The sequence below is a fragment of the Schistocerca piceifrons genome, unplaced genomic scaffold (genome assembly GCF_021461385.2).
Source record: "Schistocerca piceifrons isolate TAMUIC-IGC-003096 unplaced genomic scaffold, iqSchPice1.1 HiC_scaffold_2510, whole genome shotgun sequence".
NCBI classification, from domain to species: domain Eukaryota; kingdom Metazoa; phylum Arthropoda; class Insecta; order Orthoptera; family Acrididae; genus Schistocerca; species Schistocerca piceifrons.
Window position 1 is genome coordinate 2,398,864 of NW_025728455.1, and position 6,235 is coordinate 2,405,098.

Below are 6,235 nucleotides of genomic sequence, written 5' to 3' on the forward strand. Positions count from 1 at the left end.
AGGGTGTAGCTATATCAAGCTCCCTAAACATATACCAAATAAATATGCATGCATTTATGTCCAAAATAAAGATCAGACTTGTTTTGCATGGTCAATCCTGGCTTGTGAAAGAAAGTGTAATTATAGAGATTATAGAGCCCTCATCATCCAGGTACATACAAAGTACATACAAAGTCACATATTATAACTTTGATGGTATTGAGTTCCCCGTCAAGGTCCAGGACATACCTAAATTCGAGGCACAAAATCCTGGAATATGGGTACACGTTTATGGCCTGGAGAAGGAAAGCAAGTCAGATGAGCCAGTAGTCGGCCCCCTCCATTTCTCAAAATTTGCCAGTGAGCATGTAAATATGCTTCTCTTTTCTTAAGGTGACAATTATCACTATGTCTGGATCAAGGACACGTCCCAGCTCCTTTCCTCCCAACTACCACCTCATTCTTGTGTAAAACATATTTGTTTAAGGTGCCTTAATTATTTCTCATCTGAACAGTTATTAGCTACGCATCTAGTAGACTGTACCTCCAAGGATGCGGTACGGGTTATCATGCCTAGCCGGGAAAACAAACCACCATGAGCGGTGTGTACGCCGACTTTGAGTGCCTCCTCGCTTCTGTGACCCGCTGTGAAGGCGATCCTACGACCTCACACACTACCTTTACAGAGAAACACGTACCATATACTGCAGCGTACCAAATTGTATTGTCATATGACACCAACCTTAACCGATACAAATCTTACGTCGGGGATAATCCATCGATTTGGTTGCTCTCTCAGCTCGAAAAATTTTTACTGGAAGTTGATACACTGTACAGCGGCAACGTTCCCATTACCAAATCGAAGGAGAATGAAGATTTGTATAATAACGCCACCGAGTGTCATATTTGTGGGCTGCCGTTAGACAGAAAAGCGGAAACTCCTCGTAGGGATCACTGTCATCTTACAGGGGAATTCCGCGGTGCAGCTCACAATGCATGCAATTTGAAGTACCGATTACCTAGGCACATGCCAGTTTTCTTCCATAATTTAAGTCGGTATGACACTCACTTTCTAGTTGAGCACGTGGATGATTTCGGTTTGGAGAAAGATCAGGTCAGTGTCCTACCTGAGAGCGTTGAGGAGTGTATTTCATTCTCCAAACGAATGACGCCGAGAATTACGCTGTGCTTCCTCGATACACTACGTTTTATGCAGGCACCACTACAGAAACTTGTTGAGACTCTAGCTCATGGAGAAATGCATATCACTCGAGCTGCGTTTCCCGATGAGGAAAAGTTTCAACTTGTGACTAGGAAAGGCGTTTTCCCATACGAGTATGTGGATAGCACGGCCAAACTCGACGAAACCAGGCTACCGACATAACTGCATTCTCCAGCAACCTCACAGGCGACACCGTAACGAATGCAGAGTATGAACGTGCCGTGAATGTCTGGCGGGAATTCAATATTCCTAATTTAGGAGAGTACACAGACATGCGCTTGCTTGCGGACGTTTTCGAGAAGTTGCGGAGTCTATGTTTGACCACATATTCTCTGGACCCCGCCTTTTATTACATGGCACCTGGGTTGTCTTGGGATGCGATGCTCAAGAAAACGAAGTGCAGCATCGAATTATTGACCGATGCTGACATGCTTCTTTTCTTCGAGCAGTGGATCCGTGGGGGGCTTTGCCAATGTCTTCATAGACACGCGAAAGCAAATAACCGACGGATGGATGACAGGTTCAAAGCATTCCTTGATTCAAGTTAGATAATGTATCTAGACATCAATAATTTATGCGGGCACGCTATGATGCAATCGCTGCCGATTGACGAGTTTACATGGCTGTCCGAAGATGAATGCACGGGATGAAGTGGAATAGTCAGGGGGGGGGGGGTATGGCCGCCGATTCTCATGTGGGGTATGTTGTGGAGCCAGAACTCACATACCCTATTAGTTTGCATGACGCGCATGCTGATTTGTCGCTGTGTTCAGAGCAACTAGTTCCACAAGGAGGTTCCACACCGAAACTGATGACGCCACTGGGGGACAAGCAGAGGTACATTACTCATCGTCGTAGCCTCCAGCAATGCCTCAGCTTGGGTATGGAGCTCATTAAAATCACCTGGGCCATCTCCTTCAAGCAGTCCCCCTGGTTGAAGGAATATATTGATCTGAATACGAGACAGAGAACTTACATGTCATGTGACTTTGAGAAAGATTTTTATAAATTAATGAATAATTCAAATTTCGGTAGAACTATGGAGAATTTGATGGAACGACGTGAAATTTTTATTAAAACGTAATGGCATGGGTGTTATGCCGTAAGAAAATGCATTGCCAGACCAAATTTTAAATGGGTCACCAGTTTCAATAAGAACTTTGTTGCTGTGAAGATGGCTAAAACTGCAGAAGAGTTTACTAAACCTATCTACATAGGGATGTGCATACTAGACCTATCCAAATTCCACATGTACCGCTTTCATTATGAGTTCCCGAAAACTCATTTCGCAGATCCTAAATTACTTTATATGGATACAGATAGTTTCATCTATTGGGTGAACTGCGATCCATATGAAGTAGTTAGGTACCACGCCAATGAATTCGACACGTCTTCTTATGCGGCCGATAATCCTTATGGTAATGTTCCACGAAACAAGAATGTTATCGGTCTCATGGGTTTTAGAGTTTGTAGGTCTTTGGTCCAAGATGTATGCATATTGCACATTGGAAGGTCCCACTCAGAGACGAGCTAAGGGGGTACGGCGAATGGCATCACGAGCTCAGTCTATCGATGACTATTTGCACTGCCTACGTGGTGGTGTTCACGGTGCTGAACCGCAGCCACCGCATATGGTCAGGCAAACTAGCATTCGATCGATAGCGCACGAGGTATACACTGTGCTGCAGTTTAAAATCGATCTGTCGCCTCATGACGATAAAAGGGTCATCTGTGATGACGGCATTGAAACTCGCCTGTGCTCACACTGCTCACTTGTAGCGAGAGAAGGGATGGGGGACTCTGATTGAGAGGAAGAGACTGAGAGAGAGAGAGTGAGAGAGAGACAGAGAGAGAGAGAGAGAGAGGGAGAGAAAGATGGCGAGAGTGTCTGCAGAGTAGTAGTATGACCCTTTCATCATAGTGTAAATACTGAATGAGAGTGTTTTGTGGTGTGTATCAGATTGCGTACTTCTGTGTATGTCTGAGTGTGTGAGCCTGTGTTGAGTTTGTCTGTGTGTAAATATAAATATTATTTATTATACAGAAGAAAAAATCATAAAAAAAACAAAAATAAAAAACAACAAACTAAAAATAAAATTATTAAAAATTATTTATATATATTTGTATATATTTCTTGACGAGTATTACTAGTTAATGTATATATGAACAAAAAGATAAAATTTAAGACCTTCAAGGACCTTTTATAATGAAGAAGAAAAAAAAACAATTTTATGCAGTTCATATCTGCTTCGATGTGAGTAGTTGTTATAGATTTTAGTTTATAAGTTTCACCTGCCACTAGCCATCCAGTCAGAACTAGTTTTAGGTATGTGAGTTCCACAAATTACATTCATTATATGTGTGTGTGTGTGTGTGTGTGTGTGTGTGTGTTCATTTTATTGGATCAAATGCTTATAATGACCAATGTATGTTCATCTGGTTATTGTTGTAGGGGGAAAAAAATGTTTAGACCAACTTACTTGAATGAAATGTATTTTCAATTGGTCTTTGTACTGGAAAATGTTTTAGAGCCGCTAACTTGAAGTAAAAAGTAAAAATACGTTTGCCATTAGTTAATAAAAAGTCTTTCCTGTGGAACTTTACTACCTATACTATTATTTACCTTGTAAGATACTGTAATTAGCTTGTGATACCTCCGCTTTAGTTGTAATACATATATATAGTCATCTCAGCACACTACTTATGAATAATGCAAAACACGTATCTGCAAAAGAGCAGAAATTGCATTTTTTACATGATCAGAAATAATGTATCTGTAAACTCATATAATGTGAAAAAAAACTCCATGATTGTACTGATATTTCGCAAACACTTTAAAAAAAATTCTGAATTCGAAAATAAACTAACTCATTTTATTGCAAAAAAATTTCTAATGTCATTATTTTACCGTCGATCATGATCATTCTTTTTTATTAAAAAAATGATAGATATATACAAAACGCTGATAGAGCCACAGCGCACTGCAGAGAGGAGAGGTATAATGTTTTTACTGCTTTAAAGACACAAACGAATTCTAATGACGAGTCCTGGGCTTCGTCCGCCGGTTGCAAACAGACAACAGCACCCTCTTCCAGGTCGTGTCACTTTAAACAGCAGGCATCTGACGAAGTGGACCCTGCCACTTTCCCTCTTTCAGGTCCTGTCACTTTCATCGCCGAGCAGCCGAGGTGGAAGCAGGTAAACTGGCTCAGACAGCTCCAGCGGAATGCACTTCATGCACAGTATCACCAATAAACTTACTTCTATGGATGTAGGTGTCACAGAAAGAAAACAACAAGTATTCTTATGGAGAAAAAAATAATTTATTTATTTGTGAGCCATTTTAAAAGTAATTTTACATTTTCACATGCAGACACAAAACAATTTGTTTCTTATTCACATGTTCACTGACTAAGTTGATGGATAGGTGGACAATCGTAGTATTCCAGGTTCTGGGTAGCCGCATATTTGAAGATTCGACGCAGCCAGCTAATCTTCTCATCGCCTTTAACGTAGATTATTGTCTCCTTGTGATCAAATACTCTCAACACTTGCAGCAAATGTTTATAAGAGACGCCAGGGTCATCCCACTGAATCCCATGATAGAATTTTGTTAGCCACATTGCGCTTCTGACTGTCTTATTGACGTCTTCCAGCGGTTTCGGCGATTCAACTCTTGATGCAAATGTTCCTACTATTCCATCACAATGCGTGAATGCTATTAATGTAGAGTCTTTAATTATGAATCGCCTGCACTCATCATAATAAAATCCTGGAACGTCAGCTACGATCCTCACACCTTCAGGTAACATCGTGATCTGCCCTAGACCTAACAGAGTGAGTATTAATTTATACAACTCGTTGCACTACACCAGTGAGCGGACAGTAGTTAATGAGACGATCATTCAGAACGAGAGTATATGCCGAAGTCTCATCAGGTAAGTTTGCTGAAGATTCAAATTCAATCCATACATATACAGGCCCTGATTTAATTATCTCATTCTGTTTTGAACAGTCAATCACGATTATTGGCGCTAGCTTCTTGAAACTCTGTGGGCTGAGTAGGCATGCTTCATTTTCAACACCTTCATAGTAAGATGCTCGAAATCTCGCATACATGTCAAATGCCTGACTGTATACATTGCTGTCCCACTGTAGATGTAAATTCTCGTATGGGTAGTATTGTGAATTCAAGTAGACTCTGGCGTTAGTTAACTTGCAGTGGTCAAATTCAGTCGAGTCCTTTGATACATTAGCACGCCTTTGAGTTTGAAATGCGAGTATGATGAATCGAGGTGCTTCCAACTGCACTGATGTTTTAATAGCCCAAGTATGTGTGGACACTGTAGGTAGGACTGGGTATTCAAAATAATCGCCTATGATTGGAAAGTTAGTGGTAGGTAGGTGCGAGCATTCAGAACTTTTAAGAGCTTCAAGTGCTCCTCGTCGGCAATGGTGATGTGAGGCATTTTCCATGAGATGCTATTAATCTTGATTTGAACATTCTTTGCAGCTGTTTGAGAGATTGAATTCGCATCACTTGCACTCATCACCAAAATAAGTTCCTCTTCAGCGTTGATAATTATTCGCTGCATATCCTCAAAATAACCCATAAGCATTTTTAGTGGGATGCACTTGGTAAATCGGCTTTGTCCACCCTCCCCATCCGCTGCAGCTATGAACCACCCAGCATTTTCCAAACTGTTTGAATCAGAGGGTGAGGCTGAAACGTACATCTTAAGGGTTGTAATACCGACATTGCGCGTGCGGTCGATTTCAACTCCATTGAGTTCATAACGTATCTCTTGAAACAGGAATGCTACAGCATTTCGGGTGAGCTTCGAGAGCGCTACGCCAGCGCCGTCAGCTTTCTTAAATGTGTAGTCCAGGTAGAGGAAGCTCTTGCTAGGCAGAGTTACCGCGTCCTGATGATGGACAACAATCCTAATGTCATCATTTTTGTTAAATGTGCTTGAAGCGTAGGGATTGTGTGAGTGGTATTCATGACGAATAATTCGGTCATCGTACTCTACT